The 27,948-nt window shown below is 41.1% G+C and overlaps 1 protein-coding gene and 1 long non-coding RNA gene across 3 annotated transcripts in view; one reads left to right on the top strand and one right to left on the bottom strand.

Moving 5' to 3' along the window:
• Positions 1 to 27,948, bottom strand: part of RARB (retinoic acid receptor beta) — a 767,875-nt gene that overhangs the window by 209,692 nt on the left and 530,235 nt on the right. The window lies entirely within an intron of this gene.
• Positions 4,204 to 6,077, top strand: LOC112618122. The gene is made up of 2 exons (XR_003118026.1): positions 4,204 to 4,486; positions 5,804 to 6,077. It is a non-coding gene; the product is annotated as an uncharacterized LOC112618122 (long non-coding RNA).

Here is a 27,948-nt window from a genome sequence, read left to right as displayed (position 1 = left end):
ATGGACAGATTGTTTCTGCCACCTCCCCAGAAACCTCTTCCAGAGGATCTGCATGTGGAAATATAACCTTTAGCCAACCTAAATGTGGCACGCTGCTCTCTGAGCTCCATATTTATTATGAAGCTATTTTCATCATCTTCCTTTTCCTTGTTTCTTGCAACTGGCATTATGTTTCTGTCCTCTATTTTATTCAAAAGGATGTGTTTCTATTCAATGAAACAGATCAGTTGCCTTTTCTACCACTAAATCGTAAATCTCCTCTTACAACTTTGAAGAAAAACCTAGTAATCAAAACAGTTTCTAGATTTTTTTGAATACCTAGAAATTCACTGAGAAACAAGATTGAAAAAAAGCCTTCCCACCTACCCCACACGCTTGTGAACATTTACAACGCCATCATTGTTTGTTGTGTTTGATTCATTTTTGTCAGCAGGCTTCCCTTGTACAGTTAAACTACTTTCTTATGCTAAGCTCTCTGTGAATTGTCACAATGGTTGACAAAAAATTCTGTATCAAATACTACTTAATTTTAAGCATTTCTGTCTTCCAATTTATTACTTAGTACAAATTTCATTTTGCCAGGGCAAAAAATTTGTTTGTTTCATGTTGAAAACAGTTTTTCAAATAAATTCTGATGGTACACTTATCAAGCCCTCTTATCTTTCATTAAACTAATGCTTTCAAGCATAATTAAGAATGAAAGGGAAAACTAAGTATATTGTAATGCTCTGATATTAAAGAAGACATATCAAAATAAATTTACAATCACATCATCACATCAATCTCTACTACGACTACAATAGTATTATAACCATAATTAATTAGCTATGGTACAAATTACTAATAAATCTTTAGATATTAAATGCCTAATTTTTCAAAACCATATGTCTTTGTAAATTGATTATTTAGAATTTAGAGGCTTTTTAATTAGGAAGAAATTTATGCAATGCTGTATGTAATAATTAGGAATCAGCTTTTCTGCAATACTTTTGAATATCAGCAAAAATTAAAGCTGTGGAAAATAGTCTGAGTTAATTACAGTATTTCACTGTCAAAAATCAACATATAGGTAAAATTTAGAGGTTAATGTGGCATTTCCATTTCTTTAACTTCCACCTAGCCTTATGTTCTTAGTGCTTGAATCATTAACCGAATCCAAAAATCAATGAGACGGGGGAAGTCTCCTTAGTGATTTATGCCTCTAAGAAAGTTTTCATTTTATCCAATAGTTTCAGCAAACCTCATCAATCCAGGTTAAACATTTAATGCTTTTTTTTTTTTTTTTCTTTTCTCTATTCCCTAAGGATAAAGCTGGAATACTTCTGAGCCTTGCCATCATTTTTGGTAAGTGATTATTTTGACGTAAGACACAAAAGCTGCTTTGTCAGGAGGGTGGGAACATCATTTGGGGTCAAAGACATTGCTGAAGTGAGACCTCATTGTGTGTGTGGTCAAAAGACCCCAAGAGATGGGGAGAGGACCTGATGGTGAACCACTTCACACTCACAGGGGCCTGCTGAGGGTGGATTTCAAAGTCAAGGCCTTCCTGTGTCCAGAGGACTTGTGGGGAGGGAGCCTCGGACATATCTTATTCTGCCTACACTATAGAAAGGTGTGGAAGATACTATAAATAAGAGAGGAATATTACAAAAAACAAGGAATGATTGCCTATGCAACACAGAAGCCAGTTTTTTCTCCTTCTTGCTTCAACTCCTCCCCAATTCAGTTCTCTGAAGACATCCCAGCCAATGTGTTTCCTACCCATAAGGTGCTGTAGGAAAGAGGGCAGTCTGGGTAAAATTCACCTTTGTTCCTCCCATTATGTCTTATTTTAAAATTTATTTTCTTTAATAAAAACCTAGATCCTCAGTCACCCAAAGCCAGTGTCCTCCTGTCCATCCAGGAAACAGAATTTTTCTTCCCTGATGGCTCCAAAAGGAATTAAGCCACTGTTTTCTCCTGCTGGGTTTCTGTTGTGCATCTTCAAGCCATTTCTTCATCTGAAGGTCTTCAGGCAAACCCACTAAACCTCTTGAGCACATGACTCAAGAGTGACAATTGCTAACAGATGCATTTGTACATTTGTATTCTGGCAGAATTGGTCTTAAATTGTTGCTCATAGGAGAAAGGAAGAGCAACTGTAGCACCTCTGTTCACTGTTGCTGGCAGATAACAAACTTGAGATGAAGCCACATTTACAGGGGGAAAATTGCCTACGCCCACAGAATGAAATTTCAGGCTTTGACAGTTGCTAGGTAAGTAAATGAGAATCATTTTATTCTGGGTGAACGTAACACCTAGCACATCTTGAACAATAAGAAGAGTTGGTGGCCCGAGGGTGGTGACACCCCAGGTTGTACATGTTCAGAAGAGTCTCCTGGGAGGAAATATAAGGAACTAGTGGCCAAACAATCGCCCCCTTATGGTTCCTCATAATCTTAAGTAGAAGGTACAGCTCCTCTCAAAGGGAACCTCAGAAAATGACTTTAATTCCCTGATTTTAATTCAACAAAGATTGCACCAACTCTGAAGAAGCCCTGTATGAAGGCCCAAGGCCTCCACCTGAATCCGGGATACCTTCATCTCATGCCTGAATGCTTTTAACAACCTCGAGTAGTTTCATGACTTCAATCTTTGCCCTGCAGCCAGAAAAACAAAAACAAACCTTTCTAAAAAGTTACTTTTTCCCTTCTTATAAAATCGTTCAATGACTCCACCTACCATCAGGAACAATCCCACTTCTTGACATAGACCTACAAGGCCCTCCCATGCTAGCTCCTGTTAACTTTTCCAGCTTGGTTTCTCAGTGTGACCTACCCCTCTCCACCCCAGCCTCTATGCCTTTGAGAGGTTCTTCCCTTTCCCCACCCTTCCCTTTCCACTTTTCTGGCCAACCTTTAGGTTTCAGCTTTCACTGCTCCTTTCCCCAAAAAGCCTTCTGTGACTTGTCAAGTGGGTTAGATGCCCTCTTTCTGTGGTTCCACAGCTCCGTTTGTGTCCCCGGTGTATCTTTATCAGACTTTATTGCTTGTTTGTATTCTGTCTCTGGATCCTTCAAGGTTACAAGGGACAGAAACTCAGCTCGAATCAGCTTAAGCTAAAGAGGAAATGTGCTGGGCCCTGGGTTAGCTCCCAGACCGCCGGAAATGCCAAACAAACAAGCTTGAGGAAAGCAGAAACTGGGGCCCCTCCCAGATCTCTGGATTCTGCATTAGGGCTTTCAACACTGATCACGGCGTATCTGTGAGAGTTCTGATTGCTCCTTCTTAGGTCATGTGTTTGCCTAGACTAAGAACTGTGGTCCTGGTTTAGGAAATATATAAGAAGATCTAGAATTCCGCTCGGAACACTTTTCAAACCCTTGGGTAACAGAAAGGGAATGAAGGAGAACAGAAGGAGGGCAGGGCAGGCTGTTACGTAGATCACCTATTGCTGCAAAACTAACAACCAGAAAACCTCAGTGGCAAACAGCAATATATATATATATATATTTTTAAATGCAATTGCAGGAGGTCAACTGATACAGTCTTGATGGCTTCGCTTTAATCTGAAGGTCTGGCTGAACCAGGATCCTCAAGGTAGGGGAAACTGAGGCTTACTCCAGGGATGCTCATTTGGGGCCCCAGGCTGAAGGAGAAATGTCACCTTTTCATTGTGTCTTGCTCAGTGGCTGACACGTAGGATAGGTGCCTCATAAATTTGAATTTAATAAATGAGTAATCACGCCCAGTGTCCAATAAACTACCTCTTTAGCTTAAGCTGATTTGAGTTTCTGTCCCTTGAACCCTTGAAGGATCCAGAGACCAAACATGAACAGGCAACACAGTCTGATAAAGACATACCAGGGACACAAAGGGGGCTGTGTGGTCCTTTCTATGGATCTTGGCAAATAGACAAGTCAGGAAAAGGTGCTTGAGATAAAGGGAATAGTCTGAATCTGGTATAAGAAGAGAGAGGGCACATCTTAGAATGGCTATGTGACTAGTACATGGAGTGCATTGCAAACTACAGGGCTATGATGGTAAATAGAGGACAAGTGCGGAGGGAGGAGTATACGCTTTATTCTGCCTATAAGTATCTATTAGGGCCATGGGGGTACAACTCAATGTATGACCTCATAGGTAAGAGTTTATGATGCATTTATGGCAAAACAGATTATAGGTGATATCTAAAATGGAATAATTTGGAATCAGTGCACCTATACAAATTTTTATTATTAGCTGGCTAATGAAGGAAAGAAATGCACTTAATTGGGTAAACAGTTTATTTCTTATCTTCTTTTAAGCTGTCTGAAAGAATAGAATTTGGCTAGCTGGTTTTCTACCCTTGAAAGTATAAAGAAGGCTGGACTGTCTGAAAATATTCTTTTCTGGGAGCATGTACGTAGACAACTGAAATAAACCGCAACTCACTGGTGCCAAATATATCACACATCAGCCCACCTCCTGCCACGGTGAGCTTGTAGCAGAGAAAAGAATGTTCTCAGGTGAGGAGGATGTCAGCCTCATTCTAGAGAAAGAGGAGCCAGTCCTGCATGTGAGTGTGATTTCAAAGCTAGAGTTCTGAGGCTACAAAGAAAAAAAAGGGCTGAAGAACAGGTCCCTGTCCCCCGTCCCCAAACAATGATGCAGGGCCATCACCATCCATACCTTTTCATTTTAAAGACAGGAGTTGAGAGTCCAGTTGATAATTCTAAACACAAGCCTTTTGCCCAATATAGAGGACAACTCTCATTGTTATTCTATATACTGCTCATATTCCACCCTATTGGTTAATAGGAAATAATAACAATAAATAAAGCTTGCTCTGAGGAGAGAGGGAGGGAGGGAGGGAGGAAGGGAGGGAGGGAGGGAGGAAGGGAGGGAGGGAGGGAGGGAGGAAGAGAGGATGGAGGGAGAAAGAGAAGGAAGGAGTCATTGTACTGACTTTTCAGGTAAAAGCCAGACAACTGGTTAACAACTGCCATGCAGTAATGGGGCAGGGCTCTGCTGGGGTGCAGGGGCTTATGGACCCCCAGATAATTCTAATCAGACATGCTAGATGTTTGACAGAAAAGTGGATTCTGTTTGATGATTTGTTTCAAGAAGTTAAGAGGACAGAAGTTAAATTATGTTTCTGTTTTTTTCTTCCTCCAAATGAAACTCATTCTAAACACCCAACTAAAAAATGATCTTACAGATCTGTGTAGTCTAATGCCTATGGACATGTTGCTATTCAAATTTAGAACTAAAAACTTTTTTTTTTTTTTTTTTGAGATGAAGTCTTGTTCTTGTCCCCCAGACTGGAGTGCAGTGGTGCAACCTTGGCTCACTACAACCTCTGCCTCCCAGGTTCAAGCGATTATCCTGCCTCAGCCTCCCAAGTAGCTGGGATTACAGGTGCCTGCCACCACGCCTGGCTAATTTTTGTATTTTTTAAGTAGAGATGGGGTTTCACCATGTTGGCCAGGCTGGTCTCGAACTCCTGACCTCAGGTGATCTGCTCGCCTCGGCCTCCCAAAGTGCTGGGATTACAGGTGTGAGCCACTGCACCCGGCCAACTAAAAACTTAATTTAAAAAATTAAATTAAAAAAAATGTAGCTCTTTAGCAGTTACCATGTTAGATAACATAAACACAGAACATTTGCATCATCATACAAGTTGTACTGGACAGCACTGCAGATGCTGATGGTCACCGTTCTCTAACATTGCTCAGCCTCCTTGTTCTACCAACTGGAAGTCTGGGAAAATACTGGAGGATAGCAGAGGCTATCAATACAGGGGCTGTGAAATCTAACAAGCAAATCATCTTTTCATTTCTTAGGTTCAGAGAGGGGCTTGCCTGCTGAGGAGCCATGCTCTCTCCACGATGAAGAACTAGAGATCGTCTTGTGCAGCGGGCTGGCAGAGAGGAGCCAGACAGTGAACTGGAAAATGCCCAGGATCGCAATTCAGAGGACATGGGCTCTCACCTTGGCTCTGTGACTCGTTTTGTGCCTTTCATCCCTACAATCTCTCTGAACCTCAGTCTCTGAATCAATAAAAATGAGACTAACCACACCAATCTGGCTGAATATAAAGGTATAACATCCTAATCAGACACAGGAATTTGTGCTTGCATAGCAAATGCCTCAGTAGCATACCTTTGGGAAACCATTGCTCTTAGGTGGTATTGGGAACAATGGGCCTCTTAATCTAGGTGCTCTCACTCTAGTTCTTCCATGAGGATTTCTGGGAAGTCTGCCTATGAGGGAAGGTTGTGACCCGTGACCTACTGCTGCTTTGGGAAGTCTTCAGCAGCTGGTGCCAGCTGTGTTTTCCTGATACATTTTTTTGTGTGTTTGAGATGGAGTCTTGGTCTGTTGCCCAGGCTGGAGTACAGTGGCGTGACCTCAGCTCACTGTAACCTCCACCTCCAGGGTTCAAGCGATTCTCCTGCCTCAGACTCTTGAGTAGCTGGGATTACAGGTGTGCACCACCACGGCCAGCTAATTTTTTTGTATTTTTAGTAGAGATGGGGTTTCACCATGTTGGCCAGGCTGGTCTTGAACTCCTGACCTCAGGTGATCCGCCCACCTCGGCCTCCCAAAGTGCTGGGATTACAGGCATGAGCCACTGCGCCCGGCCTCCTGATACATTTAATAAGAGAGGTATATGTAATCCTCTGCCATCTTTAACAGAGACTTTCACAGGTTCTGTGAATTACCTGGTGCTCTTCAGGACATAGGCAATGCCACAAATATCACACCCACAGATGAGGCTACCCAGTCCATGTCCCTGCATGGGGAAGTTCTCCCACCACCCCAGAACCTTCAAAGGAGCACACATTGATTTGCTCTAAAGAGTATCAACTTTGAAAGCTTCTAAACATGCCCCAAAGGAGACAATTTGAAAATTCTAAACACAGGTCATTGAACATTTATTGCCAGTTGTCTTGATTATTCTGAGAGGTGAAAAGCACTCATGTTTAAATCTACGTTTGAATCATCTAGTCTTGCCTGCCTATTCCGTGAGAATAAAGAACATCTCTTTGTTTTAATCTGTCCTCACCTACTATATGCTTTTGGACTCCTACTCTTTGAGCCCAAAGAAACCCGCAATTCACTACTGGGGCCAAAGAAAGAGATGATTCTAATGTTCCTCAGTTAGAATATTGCTATCTTGCACCCTACTCAAGTTACTTTGAAGATGACAACATGGACCACACAATGGCTCAGGCTGTTGCTGGTGGTAGTAGTGGGGGATTGAGATGAAGACAGCTACGTTCTATATTCTGAAGGCAGCCTGAGAGTAGAGAGGGGATATCCACCCTACAGTGGTAGTTCTTAAACGTCAGCATCATCAGAAGCACTTGAAGGGTTTGTTAAAACTCAAATTGCCTGGCCCACCCTCCAGGTTTCTCATTCAATTGACCAGGGGTAGGGCAGGGATAGGGCCTGAGAATCTGCATTTCTACCAGATTCCTAGGTAATGTTGATGCTGCCGGTCCAAGGACTAAACTTTGAGAATCGTGGCTTCAGGACCTTCTCAAGCTTCATTTCATATGCACACATGCAAGGGGAAATGCATTTCTCAAAACATGTTTCCTTAAATGTGATGCCAACTTGAGTGACCAAAGCAAATGATAATGGCTAATATGTGCATAGCTCTTACTGTGTTCTAGGCACTGTTCTAAGTGCTTAAATATACTAACAGATTTAATTCTCACAAAAATTGTATAAAAGTTGTATTATATTATCTTTCTTTGACAAATGTGATCCGGAGAAGTAACTTTCCTAAGGTTACACAGCTAAAGTATGCATTAGGGTTAATGCAGGAACACAGGAAGTCTGGCACCAGAGGCTACAGCCACTGCACTACATTGCCTCTCCCTGCAACCCCCTTTATTTTCCAACATTATCCTCATCCCCGGGCAAATGACAACATTCCTTTCAGAGAGTCCTCCTTGGGAGCCTCCCTTAAATGGGATGTTAACAACCTCAAGGCTGTTTGACGTTAGCCTTGGTCAAGTTTATTTTTAATACCTAGTAACTATAACAGAGCACAGTTTCTCATTTGCCTATACCCTGTCATTTTGGGAGTATCCTTGATTCAATAATTATTATTTTACAAGGAATGCAGAAAGACTTGACAAATAGAAAAACGGAAGCCTGAGTGAAGGAAGAGAAACAATAAACAGGAAAGAGAAAATAATAAAGCAATAGGAAGAAGGGTAAAAATAACCAGATGGAAAGGTCGAAGTAGATACAATGCAGGAGATAAGGATGGGAGAGAAAAATACGAAAACTAAACATGCATGACAAAATAGTTAAAGTCCAACTAGATGTCATACTGAGAAAATAGAAATATAAAACCTAAGCATAAAGCCAGTCACGATGAGTAAATAGAGGACATGAGGAGAGGAGGAAATTAGCAGGGGGAGGGAGACGAAAGATGCCACTAATTGGATTTTGAACTCCAGTTGCTATAATTGGGCATTTAAGCTATATCAACATTCTTCTTCATCTTTAGAATATTTCGCAATCTTTTAAAATACAGGAAACGCCACTTGATTTTGTCCCAACTCTGGCCACTCAAATCCTGGTTGCTTGTTTATTTTTTCTTGAGCAAGAAAAGTTTCACTAAGGGTTGGCATGCAGGATAAATCTTTTAGAGGAAAGAGGGGGAAATAATTCAATAGGAAGGAAGGATTCATTATGACAAGGGCTGGGTCAGGGAAATGGTCACATAACTGCATTCCTGAAAGCAAAGGCCTGCTAAAAAACTAAACCTGAGTCTTAAGGCTGTTTGCTCTGCCCTGGGATCGAGTTGAGGTCACTCTGGAGGCCAGTCACAGAGCCTGAGACTCTGAACGTTCTGTTTTAGATTAAGAGCTGGGTTCACCCAACGGGTACAGAGTGGGAAAGAGGATGGACGATGTCAGCTCTAGTCTGAGGGCTGGCGTCCTGCATGTGAGGATCCCATCACTCCGGGACCTCCCTAGGAGTTGGTTGTTCCATTAAATGGGGCACAGGAGGCCAGCCTTCACTGCTTATTCTTTCCCTTTCCCATTAGTTGTCAGATTCTTCTCTTTACATTTCTATTATGATATAATAGGAAATTCTTGGATTTTAAAATGGTATGCTTGCAAAATGTATTATCTTTCCCCCAGACGACTTCTTATCCAGTCCAACATGAATTTTCCAGCCATGCAGCTTACACAGTCATTCTTTCTGCAGTCTTTCAGAATCTGTCCTCTGGGGATACACCTCCCTCTTCCCACAGTTCCCTTGATCCCCAAGGAAAGTTATCTGAGGGGCTGTATTATTAAATTTCATGGAATCTAAGACACAATTGGGTATGAAAAAGAGTCACCATTAACTCATGCACCACTAAGAAAGAAAAAGTCTTCATTCTAAGATATACCATTAGCTATGAGATATACCTCAATTTGAAAAATGTTATAATGTAAAATAAACAATGTCTCAGGTCTACAAAATGTGACATCTTCTCTATTTGACTGTAACCTCCTTGAGAGTAGTGACTGTGCACTAGTTCTTTACCCCCTAACCTCTCCAAGGCAAATAGATCTTTGTATTTTCCAAGCATGCTTGCTGACAACTCTGACTGCATTAAGTATGTGTGTGTATATGTGTGTGGTGTTTGATCACACATTTGCATAGCACGTTATAACCATTTTGTCCTTAATGTCCTAGGAAATTCAAGAATGGGACAGGGATTGAATTGCTTTTCTTGTTTACAGATGACCAGCCTGAAGCTTAGAGACATAATCTGACATACCCATGGCACTAGGTCACCAGTAAGAGTTGGAATTAGGACCTGCAACTAAGTCTGAGTCTAGTATTTTGTTGTTGTTGTTTCCAGGTTCAACAAATAGTAAAAGGTAGAAAGATGTGGACTCCTCACCTCCTACTCTAGCTCCTGAGAAAAATCCTGCATTTGATGAGAAAATAACAAATGTTTCCATGACCTAGTATGCTCTGGCATGGGGTTCCTTATTTTATCTCTGTGGCAGCTACCTGTCAACGTGTGATGCTTGGAGCTGAGGGTGGGGAGTTTGTACACACCAAGGCTATCTAAACAGACCATTAAGTGGTAGTAAAGTAACACATGTGAATGACAGGTCAATAAATCCCCAACAACTTATGTTGCCTGCAAGAAGCTGGCTGTTGCCGAGTGTTGTTGTGTTTACATAAAGTCAATTTTACAAGCAATCTTAAATAATTAGGGAAGATGCCATCACACAGAGGATATTCTGCATTCACTGTAATCGCTCTGGCATTCATCTCATTGATCCCTTTTGTCTGATATTATGTGTGGGTTTTTTTCCTCTCAAGCTGCTATCTTCCCTGATAGCTTCTTTATGAGATGCTGAAATACTACCTTATAAGAAACCAAGACACACATTCTTATCAGTATTTTACAGACCAAAGACCTTGGAGTTACCTATTAGCTGAGTCTTCCTGAAGCTCAGCTTTATATGTGTTTTTCTTTAATTCTCTAATCTCAAGCCCTTAAAACATTTGGAGACAGATAAATTGGGGTAGGGGGTAGGTACTGTAGATACTGAACATAAAAGTTTGAGAAAAAATTAAAACTGTGTTGGGTTTTATGATGATAGCAGGGAACATATAGACGAATATAGGTTTCTCTCAATCTTCTAGTCTTCTGGATGATGCTGATTTATCCTTTATAAAGTTTAAATAGATTTTTGTTGTTGTTGTTGACAGCAAATATCCATTAATGATACATTGCAGGGGTACAGGATGAAGCCAATGGTCCCACCGGGGACAAAATTTCCTTTAGGGACTCCTAGACCAGGGATTTACAAACCAGAGGCATCACGCCACTTCAGCTGTCCCATCAGGTAAAAGGGAGCCACTCTGCTGGTGACTGTAGAGCCATAAATCCTCATTTACCATGGAATACTGTGGCTTCCATCTGTTTCCTAAAGTGCCTACATAAACTAAGTCTTTGTAAGCCATCTGCAAAATGCCCTCGTGCGTGCATGCCAGAGTCTTGTGCTAATGCAATGTGGTGATTTTGCAACTTCAAATAAGGTTCATTTTAATTGTCATTGTTACGATCAAATGCTTTGCAGCTGTCTCTCTTCTACAGATGAAAAACATAACTTTGATGGCTAATATGATGAACTCTTATGTTCCATTTTTCATCTAAATTGCTACACTTCAGTGCCTATGTTGTCTACTAAGTGCCTAACAAATATTTTTGAATTTAAAAAATTATGACTAGAAAAAGGTCGTGGGCAGTAATATGGGAATAATGTAAGACTCAGATTTAAAAAGTGGGCTTTGGCTATTGCTTAGTTACTAAGGAGCCATGGGAGGGCCTCTTTTTCCCCCATTTGGAAAATGAGTGCGTTGGGTTAAGCGACTCAAAGGTCCCTGCCTGCTCTAACATTTGGGTTCTAAATTTTAACCCAAATTCTGTCATGGGTAACTCAAACTTTGCTTGAATTTTCTAATCTAGGGAACAATGGAACATGACCCATTTTGGAAATTGTATCTCCCTACTTTTTCTGTATTCTACAATCCGAACTAAATGTTTATATAAACCAGCTCGGAGATTTTTCAGTTATTATTAATCACCTATTTTAAATTAAACTACTTAGTATAAAAGATGACTTAATTAACTCTGGCAATTTTTATCTGCTTAAGAAAAGCTATTTTCTATTACTGTACTTTAAGTAAAAATAAAAAAGCAACAGTCGTAAAGAAATATCTGACCTACACAGTGCCATGCCCAGCATGCAAGAATGTTGCCATGGCATTAGGACTGTTTATTAGGCCTGCACATGTGTCTATCTGCACATTTCTTCCTCTGTCTGCCTTGTAAAGGACAAAAGCAATGCACAGTTCTGAACACTGTTTTCTTAAGTCCCCTTTTCAATATGGGTTGGTATTTAGCCTAACAAGAAAAGCAAAGAAAAAACAATTAGACAAAGTCGAGGAATACCTGTCCTTTGACTGCTGATAAGCTCAACCGCATGGGGCATGTCTGAGAGGAATCTGTCATTAACACAATGTACTATTTGTCCAAACATCTGTAGGTCACATTATTTCTCCACAAGCCAGTGGTAGAAAAAGCAAAACCAAGATGGGTTATTAATCACTTACTCAGTATTTCTCAAGAAACACTTAAAAAAAAAAAAAAAAAAAAAAGAACCTAATAGATTGAAAGAAGAAAAACAAAGCATTTGTCATTTATTATGAAATGAGCCACCGAGGTCCCATTAAGACCACCTTTTACACATGGCACACTGGGTAGGCTACAGGAGATGTAGGGGGCTAGAAATGGGACCGGTGCCTAACAGAGGACACCCTGGTAGTTCTCATTTCCTTGCGAAGGAAATGGAAATTCAGATTTGCACGTCTTTTCTATTTGTGTTGGAACTGCTTCCACCAGGGGTGTGGGAATCCACATGGATACAATGAGCCAAACAATTCTTGGGACAGCCTGATGCTATTAGAAACAGGTAGACCTGGGGAGAAAAGTTCAACCGTCCATTAATGCCAACAGAAAAGAAACAGCGTGGTTTACTGGCTACTCACAGCTGTCAAGGTGATAGGGAGTTGTGTAGGTAGGTGCACTTTTACACATCTGTCAGCAAAAACCGGTTTCCAAATTTAAAAATCTACTACTCAGGAACGGCACGTGTATTGTTGACTCTCCCAGGTGGTTTCACAGAGCAAGGAGTGGATTATGAGGTGACATCAAGACAAGGTTGTATCTGGGGCCTTAAAGACTGGTAATTACTCAGGGAGACAAAAATTTCTTCTTTTGGTGTATACTACATTAACCAAAGATAGTATTTTGAAACAAATTGGACTTGTGTCCTAGCGGACTACATGCATCTCACAGACAATAATGGAGCCCCTCGTATGTGTTATGCACTAGGCACTTTTCTGGGGAGTTAATAAGGGCTTCCAGGGAGGTAAGAGCATGGTGGGAATGGCAAGATACCCAAAGTGGAGTGAGCAAAATGCCATTTTATGTGACTGACTTTACACCAGTTAGTGATAGCCCGACTTTGAGGTTTTATTAATAAACAGTGCAATACATCATCAGACCTGCAATAAAATAATACTGTAAGAGCTAACATTTACAGAGTACTTCCTATGGGCCAGGCATGGTTTTAAGAGCTCTACGTGTATTAGCTCATTTACTCCTCATTAATCCTGAAGAGTTAGATGTAACATTATCCCCATTTCTTAGATGAGGAAATTGAACCATAGGGAGGTTCAGTAACTCTCAAGGCCACATAGCTAGTAAATGGTAGGTGGAAACCTGAATCCTGGAAGTCTGGCTTCGGGGTCCAAGCTTCTAATCATTCCCTTTCAAAACAAAAAATGCTATGGCTGATTGTGGCTGTCCACAAATAGCGTCTCAATTTTGATCATGGTACATACATCCCAGCATACATCTACTTGTTTATACACAATCAGAGAATTTAGAGGCGGAAGAGACTGTAGAGATTCTCTCGACTAATTTGTGGTGACCATTTTTCAACTGAAAGATATGGAAATGTAGACCCCTCAAGAATCCAAATTTGCTTCAAACAAAGGTATTCACTATTCAACCTATATATATTAGCCCCATATAGTCCCATTATCCATCCATTAAAATGGTAAAAGGGTACTTCTTCAATCCCAACAAATAGTGATGGGAGCCAGGGGACCCAAAATCACCTTGCCTGACTCCACAATCACCATATTATCACAAAGTTCCTTAGTAAGGTGGTAGCCCCTGATATTAACACAAGAGTAGCACCAACACAGGAAACCTTCAGAGTTAGGGATTGATGGCTGTGGTGTTTCCTACAACACCCACTGTTCTCAAGATATAAAACAGATCATCATTATGAGGTAATTCAGCCCCAATGACAAGGTGGTAGAAATACTTTGTTATCAGTGAGAAGGTACTGGCTCACCTACTAGGCATAGAGTTCCACATTTATTGCCTTGTTTGAGGCTAATGATTTTTCAGAGGTGGAATATGCTGATGGATGATAATTTTCCAGGCTTTATTTTTTCCCTGGCAGATCCCCAGTAACACAGTTTTGGTGGCTAGCACCATGGAGTAATGATTTTTCATTGTTTGTTGACAACCTTGTTTATTTCTCTCTGCTTTAAGTTTTCAGTAAAGGCTATTCTCAGCCTGGAAGATGATCAGTGCATCTTGCACTAAATAAAAGGTAATGGATTTTGGAAAAGGAACCCAAGAAAAAAAGGGGGAAAAAAAAATCTTAGAGTCTTCCCTGTGGTGTTTTCTAGATGTGCTCCTGCAGTTCATTTGTAGGCAAAATCAAGGTTAAAACTGCTCAGTGTAGCTAAATTTGTGGTAAAATCATTAGCCCTGAAGAAAGAAACCTTGTACATTCTGAAAAGCACACAAGTTTAGGGTGAATCCACTCATGTCAGAGGGAGCCAAGGGAGGATGGCTTCCACTTGCCCTTCTAGATCTATGATCTACTCTCCATTCTTCTTCTTGTCCCAGGAGGCTAACATCTATTGTGGATTCTGGCTGGAGATTGATTGACAGGAAAAAGCAGACTGAGATTGAGATGCTTATCTCCCCAGCTCCCACCCAATTAGGAGCAGCAGGGAGCTGTGTTCTGTTACCAAAGGCCACTAGCTTCTATAGGGCAGCTCATCCTTATACTCTCCATGATCTGGTAACTGTTCCCTTCACCCTTCAAGCTGGGCATGATAATAAAGCCTTGCTGTTGCTAGTATCAGGGTACTTCATCATGTCCCATTGGTCTCTCTTAACCCTTCCTCCATCTTTAGATTTTCCTCAATTAAACTACCTGTTTCCTGCTGGGAACATAGCCCATGTAAAGTCTAGTTTGTGATAACTGGTCCTGAGACTTGTCTACCTGTTCCCAGTCCTCAGACTCTGTTTTCCATTTCTTGCTGTTTCCTAGTGCGTGGTGTGAGCATAGTGTGTGAATGTATCTGCGCATGTTACTGTGCTCTCTAGGTGCTGACTGATGCCAGTCCCTGGCTTCCACATCCAGCTACATCCAACTCAGCCCTCCTACCCTCACCATTCACCCTGCTCATGACTCTTGGGCCTCTGGAGGTTAAGTAGGATTCCAATTTGAACACGACTTTGTCTGACAGTGGGTTGAAATATTGAAATATACCTAGGGATTTTATGTAATCATGAGCTGCCCTCATTTTATCTTGCTTTTTGTGATTTAATATATGATGGTTCCCCAACCATGTACTCTATCTAGCCAGACACTGCTCTGGCTTCTCATGTGTGAGCAACCCTGATTTTTGGTTCTTTCCTTTCCTGCCAGTTAGTCCCCCATTACCTGGATCTGGAAATCAGCCAAGACAAAGACAAATGGCCTGTCTATAGTTCAAGTCACTGATGGGTATCACATAAGAACATGGGCTTTTAAAGTTAGAAGGGAGTGTGAGAGGTTCTGTGGTCCATTCCCTGCCATGGCAGTAGAGGGGAGTTTACAGACCCCTTTTAATTACCAGAGGAGAAGAATACCCAACAGGGCAAATCTTAAGACTATGAAGCAATTAATACTTTAAGTGCTGTAGAACATTGGGTGACTGACCTACGGACTGGCTTTTCTAGTTAAAAATGGTTAGAGGAGAAGAAACATTTAGAATCTCTCAACGCTAATAAGATTATTTATTCTGACTTCTGGGAACTTCTTATTCCTTGTTTTTCTAGCTCAATAAAAGCAATGTCTCAGAAGTGTAAGGGTCTGCACATGCGTTCTCATGTTCCTCACTGCTTTTCTGGACCCTCCTCACTCACTGCACTCTCTTTCTTCATTTCCTGAGTTGGTTTCTCATCCAGTAGAACATGGAGTATGGTAGATGCCAAGCTAAGTCTCCTGGGATTCCTTCTTCTCTTCTCTGTTAGTACTGTCTTTCTTTCTCTCTCAGAAATCTCATCTTGACCCATCTTGACCATGGCTTTCAATACCATCCACACGCCAAAGACTTAAACAATTTTATCTCTAGCCCCATGCTTCCTCCTGAACTCTAGACTTCTGTATCTAACAGCCTGCTTGACTGTTTTCTCCCTTGGATGTCTAATACATATTTCAGACAAACGCTTCCAAATCAGAGCATCTGCCTTTCCTGTCCACTCTGCGTCCCCACCCAGCCTTGCTCCTCTGTCATTCTCCTTGTCAGTAAAAGATACTCCTGGTCACCAAATTGCTCATATCACAAACCTTCTTTGACTCTTATCTTCCCCTTCACCCACATTCCCAATTCATCAGTAAATCCTGTGACTTTACCTACAATGCATATTCCAAATCTATCCATTTCACTCTTAAAAAAAATTTTTTTAAGTTCACATTTTTCTTTTATTCCTTTTTTGAGATAGGGTCTTCCTCTGTCGTTCAGGCTGGAGTGCAGTGGCATGATCACAGCTCACTGCAACCTCAACCTCTCAGGTTGAAGTGATTCTCCCACCTTGGCCTCCCAAGTATCTAGAACTACAGGCATGTGCCACCATGCTTGGCTAATTTGTTTGTTTTTGTAAAGACAGGGTCTCATCATGTTTGCCTAGGCTGGTCTCAAACTCCTGGGCTCAAGCTATCCTCCTGCTTCAGCCTCCCAAAGTGCTGGGATTACAGTTGTGAGCCACCGCACCCAGCCCATTTCTCTTTCTCAGTTTTCAGTTAAAAACTACCATCTTCTCTTGCCTGGAACATACTACAGCTCTCTAACTGGTCTTTTGGCTTTCACTGCTATGTCTCCTGCAAAAATTTCTCCTTGAAGTAGTTGGAGAGCGATTTATTAAAATCCGTGGTTTTCATGTGGGAGTGATTTTGGCCCACAGGGGCCATATGCCAATATCTGAAAATATTTTTGGTTGACATGGACGTGGCATCTAGTGGGTAGAATCCAGGGATGCTGCTAAATATCGTACAATACATAAGACAGGCCTCATAACAAAGAATTATCCGGATTGAAATGTCAATAGTGCCAAGGCTGAAAGACCACCATTTATTTATTTATTTTTTAAATTTTTTATTTTTATTATACTTTAAGTTCTAGGGTACATGTGCACAACGTGCAGGTTTGTTACATATGTATACATGTGCCATGTTGGTGTGCTGCACCCATTAACTCATCATTTACATTAGGTATATCTCCTAATGCTATCCCTCCCCACCCCCTCTGCACAATAGGACCCGGTGTGTGATGTTCCCCTTCCTGCGTCCAAGTGTTCTCATTGTTCAATTCCCACCTATGAGTGAGAACATGCAGTATTTGGTTTTCTGTTCTTGCAATAGTTTGCTGAGAATGATGGTTTCCAGCTGCATCCATATCCCTACAAAGGACAAGAACTCATCCTTTTTTATGGCTGCATAGTATTCCATGGTGTATATGTGCCACATTTTCTTAATCCAGTCTGTCACTGATGGACATTTGGGTTGATTCCAAGTCTTTGTTATTGTGAATAGTGCTGCAATAAACATACATGTGCATGTGTCTTTATAGCAGCATGACTTATAATCCTTTGGGTATATCCCCAGTAATGGGATGACTGGGTCAAATGGTATTTCTAGTTCTAGATCCTTGAGGAATTGCCACACTGTTTTCCACAATGGTTGAACTAGTTTACAGTCCCACCAACAGTGTAAAAGTGTTCCTATTTTTCCACATCCTCTCCAGCACCTGTTTCCTGATTTTTTAATGATTGCCATTCTAACTGGTGTGAGATGGTATCTCATTGTGATTTTGATTTGCATTTCTCTGATGGTGAGTGATGATGAGCATTTTTTCATGTGTCTGTTGGGAAAGGCCACCATTTAAGTGGAAATCTGACCATGTCATGCTCCTGTTTAAAATCCTCCAATGGTTTGTGTTTGCTTTTAAAATCCAAACTTTTTATCCTGGCCTACAAGGTTTCAAAGGATGTGGCCCCACATGCTTCTTGGGTCTCCTCTATACCTCTCTTTTTCATTCTCACTTTCCCTCCAACAGGCCAAGTTTAGTCCTTAAGACATTGGTGGCAGCTGTGAGCCTGAAATGCCCATCACCCAGATATTCCCAGTGTTCAGTGTCAAATGCATCTCCTCAGTGAGGTCTTCCCTGACCACTCAACCTCAATACTCCTCATACACTTTCTTTCACACCACATCATAATTTATTTTTGCATTTATGACTCTATTTTCTGGTTTACCTATTATTCATATATTGTTAGCTCATGCGAGCTGGGAACATTTTCAAACTTTATCCACAAAGCCACAGTAAATGCTTTATAAATATTTGTTGAATGAATGAACTTCATGTTTGTACAGTAAAGGTTGATTGGCTTTGTGTGTTTTTAAGTGGCCTAATAAGGAACACCTACATCGAGAATAATTTTTGCCCCCGGGCCAACGTTTACTTAAAACACTTATTGGGTCACTTCCACTGGAAAAGTACCCTCCTCATCTCTAAATATAGGCAATCTTTTTTCTATTGGCTTGCAGATTCATTTATTTCTTCATTAATTCAATAACCAGCAAATCAGAAACCATGAAAGATATTTTGCTTTTAATAATGACCAAGAAACATCTCCAGTCCTTAAGGAACCCTCAGGCTTGAACTGCCAGCACCATCTCCCAAGACATCAAATCTGATTATATTATTTATTGCTTCTGACTTGCCCCATCAGCACTGTAGTAGGTTGAATGGTGCTCCCCTCCCCCGAGGCTTGTCCACATCCCAACCTTCAGAACCTGTGAATGTGACCTTATTTGGAAAAAGGGCCTAAATAATGGTATTATTATTCCAAAATAATGGTATAAATCCATTCATGAGGGCACAGCTCTCATGAGAAAATTACCTCTTCAAAGTCCCACTTCTCAGCACTGTTGCATTAGGGGTTAAGTTTCCAACACATGAATGTCGGGGGACACATTCAAGGGTCCTTGCAGATGTAATTAAGTTAAAGATCTGTAGAAGAAATCATCCTGGATAATCCAAGTGGGCCCTAAATCTAATGACAAGTGTTTTTACGAAAGACCCACAGAAGAGATACGTGAATGAAGATAAGAGGGCCACGTGAAGATAGAGATAGAGAGTGGAGTTATCCAACCAGGGTCTAAGGAGCCCCAGCAGTCACCAAAAGCTCAAAGAGGAAAGGAAAGCTTCTCTCCCAGAGACTCTGGAGTGTGTGCCACTCTGCTGGATTTGGGCTTTTTGGCTCCCAGACCTGTTAGAAAATAAATTTCTGTTGTTTGAAGCCACCACACCTGGGGTAATTCTTTACAGCAGCCATAAGAAATGACATGCCTGGTTCTTCAGCCGTCACTCAAAGCTCTCCTGGCTTTGCCCTCTGCCTGCTCTCCTACCCATCCCCAGGTTCTGCAACTGCTTCCCACATACCACACCATTCTCCAGGCCTGCCTCCACCACCCAAGCCATGCTCGAGTCAGAAGGGACTAGTTACGCTCTCCAAAAACCCAATCCTCTCTCAAATTTAAGCAGGTATTTTCACCTACCCTGTTCCTCCAAACTCTTCCCTCTCTAGTTAAGCCAGAAAACTCTCCCTACTTTTTTAAGACCCAACTTAGATTTCCCTGGTTCCTCAACTCTTCCTTAAGGCGCTCGTGTAAGCACCTTGCTACCCTTATGGTATCAATTACTTCCTTATGGAATTTGTATAGCTTGGAGTACATACATTTACTCTAACACTAATTTTTATGCTAGTGTATTTTGATGATCAATTTTTACTAAGTTTAATTATAGTATATTTCATGAATACTTTCTTATTTAAAAAGAAAATTATAAAGGTAAAGTGCTCCTTTAACCACATCCCCATCCTGCTTTCCTTGTAAATCTTATATAAAATAAATCCTATTATTTTATATGTGTTTTAAAATATAAGTCATACATACATATCTATGTGTGTGTATATATGCATACACACATACATGACACACTCTCTCTGTAAATGTATACATAGAGTGTGTGTTTTGTTCTGCCTTGTGCCTTTTCACTCAGTTCTCCTACTAGAAGATGAACATTTAGGCTATTTCCAATTTATCATTATTCCAAACAATGTGAAAGTGAACATCTTTTTTTTTTTTTTTTTTTTCGAGACAGAGTTTCACTCTTGTTGCCTAGGCTAGAGTGCAATGGCACGATCTCGGCTCACCGCAACCTCCGCCTCCCGGGTTCAAGTGATTCTCCTGCCTCAGCCTCCCTAGTAGCTGGGATTACAGGCATGTGCCACGATGCTCGGTTAATTTTGTATTTTTAGTAGAGACTGGGTTTCTCCACATTGGTCAGACTGGTCTCGAACTCCCGACCTCAGGTGATCCGCCTGCCTCGGCCTCCCTAAGTGCTGGGATTATAGGCGTGAGCTACCGCACCTGGCCATGAAAGTGAACATGTTTGAATCGGCTTGCTTATGCCAGTGTGACGGCATTACTTACAATAGATACAAAGAAGTAAAATCTCTGGAATAGGCATCCATTTTAAAGTTTAGCAAATAGTGCCAAATATTCCTTTGCCATGGGACTAGAATGAGGGTACCCACTTTGTAGTTTTTTAATTGACTTATCCACAGAATCTCGCTGCTCTGAGGATCAGCATCTTGTTTCTTCTTTTCATTGTTGTATTCTCAGGTCCCTTGAATAGTGCCTGGCACACAGTGGGCATTCAGTAAATGTCTGAGAATGGATGACCGTTGCTCTCTTTTGGTAGAATGTGAGCTTCCCCTAGGCAGAATTAATGGCTCACATTTTCTGTATGGCCAATGCCTTACAGTGTCAGACATAAAACAGGCGCTCAAAAGTACTTATTGTTGAATTCATGAAAACATTTTCAGCACTATAACTGTATACTGTATTTTTGATTCTCTGTGATGACCACATAGATGTTTATTAAATCAGAATAGGCGAAAGAAATTGCTATGTAATTTAAAAGTGGAAACCATGATCTTGACCCCCTCCTCTCTCCCACCACTGACAACTATTATAATTGGGTGTTTCACATATCCTATACATAAAATGCCACTAGTATTTGAAATATGTAATTTTTTAACATGTAAGTAGAATTCATAAGGAGCATATCACAACGATGTGGCTCAGCTTCCTTACTTGTAGTCCCATAACACTGCAAACGGGCAGTCAATTCGACAGTAGGGAATGGTTACCCAAAGGGGTCCAAATCATCTGTTAGAATCTGTAGTTATGAAATACAGGCTAAAGTAAGAGGAGCAATGGGTCCTGTAGGCTGACTCCAGCCTGGATAGCATTAGGCAAATTTCATTCAGATGTAATGGACACACCTGGAAATCTACTTGCTTTTAGAAAAGGATAATGAACTCATCTATCAAGGCTAGAACTGTGTGTCAGCAGTTCAGGATGCAAAGCAGAGCCAGGAGTGCCTTATCATGACCTAGGTTTTCAGTGAAAACATGCACAATTCCTCACAAGCACATTGCCACCTCTTTCATTGGTGCATAGAGATATTAGTGGTCTTTTATGAAAGTATGTGAGTGTGCACCCTTAAATAATACATTACAGTAAACATCTTTGAACTCGCCTGCTTGTGTATAAATGCTGTATATGGAATACACATCTTAATGACACATATGAATGAGAAATACTAAGTTTTTCTCAAAGTAGGTGATATAGCTATTCATTACCAACTCCATTGCCTATTGCACTATTTAAAGAATTCTTCCATTTTTTTTTCTAAAATGCAAGAGAAAAAATATCAATTGCCTAGTCTAGAAATTCCCAGACCTTCATATTTCAGGAAGTAATTAAAACAGCTAACCAATAAACAAATTTGGAGTCTATTATGACTTGCCAACTTTTCATTTTGCCAAGAAAGGACATTAAAAAGAAAAACGACTATTATTTACTGCCATTATCATTTCATAAAAGGAAGATTTTCAAGCCCCTACCCCCTAAAAAAGTTCAGGAAGAACATTCTTAGAAGAAAGGAAAACCTTTTAGCTTGAAATTTTTGTTTGTAAAAAACCTAGGCCTAAAAAATATTTTCTTATATATTCTCATTTCACAGAGGAGCACCGAAAACTTAATTGCCTGCCCGCCCCTGTGCATGAAACAGTATTGTGGAATCGTCTTTCCAGCCTGTCTGCCTCAATACTCCCTTGATTCTTCTGAAATTCTCCTATGAAATTGAATAGCCACATTTCTTTTTTGTTGTTGTTTTTTGTGACAGGGTCTCACTTTGTCACCCAGGCTGGAGTGCAGTGGTGCGATCCTCTGGGTTCAAGCAATCCTCCTGCCCCAACCCCCTAAGTAGCTGAGACTACAGGTGAACACCACTACACTCAGCTAATTTTGGTATTTTTTTTTAATAGAGATGGGTTTTTACCATGTTGCTCAGGCTGGTCTCAAACTCCTCAGCTTAAGCGATCTGCCAATCTCAGCCTCCCAAAGTAATGGGGTTAAAGGTATGAGCCACCATGGCTGGCTGAATAGCCACATTTCAGCTGAGCTAGGGGACTGATACAATTCCACTAGCATTTATTGGGGCCCTGCTATGCGCTTGGACCCCGAAGTAGACGCTTTGCCAAAGCATATAAAAGTAGACATGCCATCTTTTAAGTTAAGGTATGTCCACTCCTGTGTTCCCCTTTTGCCATTTCACGGAAGGAGTTCCTGGCAAGAACAAGAACATGGGAAGAAAATTCTCCTGTCAAAGTATGACTGACGCCATTATGCTGGGTGCCAGAGGAGACTGCTCAAATGCTCTCGTAGCCTGGAATTGTCTGCCAAAATGATGCTCTGTGCCAACATTGAAAACCCAATCTTTCAAGTAAACATTGATAAGCATGTCTGTCTTTTGCTTTTCCTGGTATTATTCCAACCTGAGGAAATACTGGAAAGAATCTTTTTAGAGCTATAGATTCACATGTTTAGATTGACAAGAAAGAAATGATGGAATATAAACTCTTGGCTGGCAATAAGGAGGGTATGAGACAGGCTGCCTGTTTAAGGGTCATCCTTTCCTCTCCCTTCTTCAATCCAAATTTATGACATTCTGCCTGTTGCTACAATCCTGAGGATTCTGCCACAAGAAAAAAAAATGGTTACATTTGGGCCTGATGATATGTTTGCCACTCTGCAAGTAATCTCTTTACCTCATGAGGTAGAATGAGGCCCATGAACAATTCCAGATGCAAGGTTATTATTTAGGAAATGCTCTCACTGGAGACTCTCCAAAGAATGCATTCACTCTGTGCCACAGAGAGTACACGTGTACTCACAGAGACTCAAAACATGTAGGCAATAACGTAACTCAATATAGATTGATAAGAACAAGTCCCCCTCACAAATGTAGGCTTTTTGAAAACAGTAGTTGACCGGTGTTTAGGAACCATGAGCTAAAAATATTTTGATTGTGCCCTGTACATTATTTCCTGTATGTTGAGTTGACCAACTCCCCGCCGACTCTCAATTTCAAAGTTCTGGTTTCATCAGTTTTCTAGGAATCTTTGTGCTATCTACACACATATTCTAAAGCCCTTTAAAACAGAGGTTACTTCTATTAACCTGATCATTGATTTCACATAATTGGCACTTAATTGCAATTGTTGTGCAGATGTTGTTTCCTATGTTTTTCTACCTATTATTTTACTAACAAAATAGTAATCCTAAGGGGTAGAAGGCAAAGCATCATATTCTAGTAGGGGGAACATAGGACTGGAAGATAATCAGTTGTAGGTTCAAATCTTTTCTCTACTACTTGTTAGCCTTGCGAACACAGTAAGTTTCTTAATCTCTTTGAGCAATGCTTTCCCATTTGTAATATAGAAATAACAACATCCATATTACAAGGCTGTAACAAGTACAGAAGAAAATGGATGTGAAGCCTTAGCACAGTCCATAATACATAAAGTCCTTGAATGAATGGCAAGTCTAGTTGTGTCTCATCCCTGTAGGGAAAAAGTCAGTAAGAAGAAATCTGTTCAGCACTCTCCACAGTGATGCTTATATTTGTAAATGCGTGGTGTTTAAAAAAAAAGGTTACACTATTGACAGACTGCCTGTAGAGAGCTGGGAGGTCCCTGTTTCCTCTCCATGAATGAGGGCACGGTTGTGACTACTGTGGTATGGCAGAAATGTTGCCATGTGATTGCTGACATTAGGTTATAAAAAGCTAGGCTGTTTCTACCTTGTTCACTGAAATAGTTGTACTGGAGGTGCCCCCATAACAAGTTAGATTACCCTGAGGCCTCCATGGTTGTGAGGAAACCAAAACCACATTGAGAGTAAGGTTCTTAGTCCACAATCTCAATCTTTGTATTATCTTAGCCCAGAAAACAGACACGAAAGTGAATAATCCTTCATGTGATTTGAATATCTGACCTTCAAGCCACTCTTGGATTTTGGACATTTTTTTTGCTGAGACCCTAGATATTGTGGAGCAGAGCTAACAGTTTCTGTTTTGACCTGCTCAAATTCCTAACTCAGAGACTCTGTGAGCAGAATAAAACGGTTGTTTTATGCCCCTCAGTTCTGGGTGGTTACACAACAATTGTAACTGGAACACAGAACCATATTTTTAATTTGGGAGGGAGAGTAGAAAGCATGGATGAGCCAGGCATGGTGGCTTATGCCTGTAATCCTAGCATTTGAGAGGCCGAGGCGGGAGGATCACTTTAGTCCAGGAATTTGAGTCCAATCTGGGCAACACAGTGAAACCCCAGCTTCACAAAAAATTAGCTGGGCATGGTGGCATGCACTGTAGTCCTGGCTAGGATCCCTTGAGCCTCCAGCCAAAAAAAAGAAAACAACCAAAAAAAAAAGAAAAAAGAAAAAGAAAACATAGATGGTTTATATACCTTTTGTATGGTACACAGTACTTTCCGGATAGGGAGCTAGAAGCCCAGAATGGTCTCATTTTCTGTACTGCCACATTTGGGAGAATTTTTAGGGTCTGTGAATGATGGGAAATTCCTAGGTATCCCCTAAATATCAAAACAAAGCACTAAATTGAAAACTTAGATCTCAGTGAATCAAATGATATTAATAGTAATCAGATTCTAAGATAATAAGGCAACTGAGATACGTCAGAAGTGTAAAGGAAATTAATAAGCTAAGATGCATTTTAATTGTCAAAATGAAGTACTTAACTATATCTTTTATAATAAGAGGGAGCTTGTACAAATCTTTTAGAAATTTTATCCCTTTCACATGTTTAAAAAGCAAAGGAAGACAGAAATAAATTGTGCAAATGTATACATTGAATTGGTGGTGACTAAAAGACAAAATTACTGGGCACGGGTCCTCATGTTTTCTATTGCCTTGCATGTTACATAGAAACAACCTTCACTGTAGCATTCAAGGCCCTCTCCGATACAACCCAAATATGTCTTCCATTGCTCTCTTACATCATCACACACTCAAGCCAAATGGTTCCTGCTGAATCTCTAACCCATGCTGCACATTCCAGCCTCTGAATCTTTGTCCATATTGTTCTTTCTGCCTAGGACATAGGTTCTTAATCTTGGGTCCATGGATGATGTCTTAGGGTGTGAATGAGCCTTGCGGGTGTGAAGGCCACATTTTGTGTAAATTTGCAGATGTGCATTATTCTGGGAAGGAGGATTCAATACAGGATTCAACAGACTTACATAGGGGGCTGTGAGCCAGTGTTGTTTAAAAATTGCTCACCACCTCCATTTTTTGGAGTAACCCTAATTCCCTCATGAGTCTACTTGCTTACTTATTCATAAATATTCATTGAGTACTTGCTCTGTGCCAGACACTGTTCCAGGTACTTGGGATTTAGCAGTGGACAAAACAACCAAGGATCCTACCCTTTTGGAACTCAGATCCTAGCAGAAGAATTTGGATAATAAATCACAAAATAAAACAAAAAAAGAATAGATAAATTATATAGTATGCTAAAAGATAAGAAGTGCTATATAAGAAAAAAGAAACTATAAGGAGAATCAGAAATGCTAGGAGAGGGTATTGAAATTTTAAACAGAAGGGTCAGGGTAGAACCTACTAAGAAGATGTTTGAGAAATGAGTGGAAGGAAGTTAAGGAAAGATCTATATGGATATCTGAGAGAAGATCATTTGAGCCAGTGCCAGGGACCCAAGATGGGAGTCTACTGTCACGTAAGAGGAACAGTAAGGCTGCCAATGTGGCTGGAGCCAAGTCAGGGAAAGAGATGGTAGCAGGGATGAGGCTGAGAGGTGCCGCAGATCATGTAGGACTTTGAGAGGAATGGGGAGCCACAGGGAGACTGGGAAATACAAGTGATGTCCAACTGATCTGTGTTGTGCTGTGAAAAAGTTATAAGGCATTGAAAGGGTGGAGGCAAGGAAACGGTCTAGTAGGCTACTTCAATAATCTAGTTGAGAAGTAATGGTGGCTTGGACCAGCATGATGGTAGTGGAGAAGTCATTAGATTGTAGACACATACTGAAGATGGAGTCAATAGAATTTCCTCTTAGATCAGATGTGGTATAAGAAAGAAAGAAAGGAGACAAGAATGATGTCAAGTGGCCTGAGCAACTGGAAAGATGAAGTTGCCATCAACACAGATGGGGAAGGTTGTAGGAAAGAAGGTTTTCAGGAGCAAGACTGGAATTGAGTTCTGGACATGCTACATTAGGTATCTAAGTGGAGATACTCAGCTGGCAGCTGGATGTATGAGTTGAGCTCCAGATAATGTTTTCCTGGGGGTAAACATTTGGGAGCCATCAATTATAGATACTATGGAGAGCCATCAGACAACCCCACAGCCTACATCCCTTTTCTAACCTCTTATAACACTTCACTTGTACCTCCCTTGTGAAAATTTTTACATTTTTCTTTGTATTATAGTTTTCTGTATACTTCTCTCATCATCCTTCCTGGACAATAATGTCCTTAAATTATGTCCTATCCAATTTTGTACTCTTCGTTTTGCCTACAAAAAATATAGGTTAGGTTGAATCAAAACATTTTTTTTAAGCTCCTATCCACTCAACTTTCATATTTCAATTGCCAGGACCTGTAGATTGATTGAAAGTAATTTTTTTTTCTTACTTATCAACATTTGCAACAAAATCTACGCTCTGTTCCTGGGCAAGATGGCCGTATAGGAACAGCTCTGGTCTGCAGCTCCCAGAGAGGCCAACGAGAAAGCTGGTGATCTCTGCATTTCCAACTGAGATACCTGGTTCACCTCACTGAGACTGGTTAGACAGTGGGTGTAGCCCATGAAGGATGAGCCAAACCAGCGTGGGGCACTGTCTCACTCAGGAAGCACGAGGAATCAGGGAACTCCCTCCCCTAACCAAGGGAAGCCATGAGGGACTGTGCCTTGAGGAATGGTGCATTCCTGCTCAGATACTATGCTTTTCTCATGGTCTTTGCAACCCACAGACCAGGAGATTCCCTCAGGTGCCTACACCACAAGGGCCCTGGGTTTCAAGCACAAAACTGGGCAGCTGTCTGGGCAGACACTGAGCTAGCTGCAGGAGTATTTTCCATACCCCCATGGCACCTGGAATGCCAGCGAGACAGAACTGTTCACTCCCCTGGAAAGGGGGCTGAAGCCAGGGAGCCAAGTGGTCTTGCTCATCGGCTTCCACCCCCATGGAGCCCAGCAAGCTAAGATCCACTGGATTGAGATTACTGCAGCCAGTACAGCAGTCTGAAGTTGACTTAGGACTCTTGAGCTTGGTTGGGGGAGGGGCGCCCACCATTACTGAGGCTTTAGTAGGCAGTTTTCCCTTCACAGTGTAAACAAAGCCACCAGGAAGTTTGAACTGGGTGAAGCCCAATGCAGCTTGGTAAAGCTGCTGTAGCCAGACTGCCTCTCTAGATTCCTCCACTCTGGGCAGGGTATTACTGAAAGAAAGGCAGCAGCACCAGTCAGGGGCATATAGATAAAACTCCCATCTCCCTATCTCCCTGGGACAGAGCATCTGGAGGAAGGAGTGGCTGTGGGTACAGCTTCAGCAGACTTAAATGTTCCTGCCT

The sequence above is a fragment of the Theropithecus gelada genome, chromosome 2 (assembly GCF_003255815.1).
Source record: "Theropithecus gelada isolate Dixy chromosome 2, Tgel_1.0, whole genome shotgun sequence".
Lineage (NCBI taxonomy): Eukaryota > Metazoa > Chordata > Mammalia > Primates > Cercopithecidae > Theropithecus > Theropithecus gelada.
This window is presented reverse-complemented; position numbering and strand designations above follow the sequence as displayed.